Below are 1,014 nucleotides of genomic sequence, written 5' to 3' on the forward strand. Positions count from 1 at the left end.
AGGCTGGATCAGTGCATGTAAGAATTCGCCGAGATGCAAATGAACAAATGGTTCTTGCTCATGTGATCAACAGGCTGTACACTCTAGTGTCTACACTGACCGTTCAAATATTCAAGGATGACTGGATAAGGCCCTCTTTACCATCGGGGCCTGTTGCAGCTAATGTCCTAAATTTTTCAGATCATCACATAATACCAATGCCTCCTTTAAAGGGTATTGATGAGTCGAACCCTGTCACATCAACTCCAACTAAACCTAGTAGTCCACCTCCAGAATTTTCATTTAACACCCCTGGAAAAAATGTGAACCCAGTTATTCTTCTAAACACACAAACAAGACCTTATGGTCTGGGACTTAATCATGGACACATACCTTATAGCAGCGTTGTTAATCAAGGATTTGGAGTTCCAGGAATTGGAGCAACCCAAGGATTCAGGACTGGTTTTACAAATATACCAAGTAGATATGGAACTAACAATTGAATTGGACAACCAAGACCATGACATACTGTGATTTAATTTATTTTATGAGGAATATTGACTCCTTGACTTCCTTCCTATTTACTTAGTAATCCACTTTGCATTGACTGTTCAATCATTTGTTGTAAATATTAGAGAATAGTAGGCTAGTTCATGTTAAATGAAACTATATTTTTGTAAGATATAGTTAAAACAGTGAGAAACTTCTAAATGTTGTAGGCTTTAAATAGGCTTCCTTTAGAAAGTGTATTTCTCTAAATTTGAATTTTGCTATCTTTGGTTTTGAAGTTGACTACAGTGTGATATGAGATTACCTTTACAAGAGAACCATTTGATGGAGTAGATCTGTCACATTATATTCTCTTCAGTGAAATTTATAAAACTGCTTCTTGAATAATGATACACATTTTAGGAAAGGATAAAAATATCCATTCTAAAAGTAAAAAAGTCTCTTTTATGGCTTTTCCAAACTTAATTGCTACATTTTTCTTTGAGGTCCTCTGAATTATGTCTTGCAAAGTAAAAGCAAAAATTT

At 34.8% G+C, this 1,014-nt stretch overlaps 1 pseudogene; it reads left to right on the plus strand.

The window, feature by feature from the left end:
* Nucleotides 1-5: 5 nt before the first annotated feature.
* Nucleotides 6-818, plus strand: LOC102241063 (annotated as a pseudogene).
* The last annotated feature ends 196 nt before the right edge of the window (nucleotides 819-1,014 follow it).

The sequence above is a fragment of the Myotis brandtii genome, unplaced genomic scaffold, assembly GCF_000412655.1.
Source record: "Myotis brandtii unplaced genomic scaffold, ASM41265v1 C42031697, whole genome shotgun sequence".
NCBI classification, from domain to species: Eukaryota; Metazoa; Chordata; class Mammalia; order Chiroptera; family Vespertilionidae; genus Myotis; species Myotis brandtii.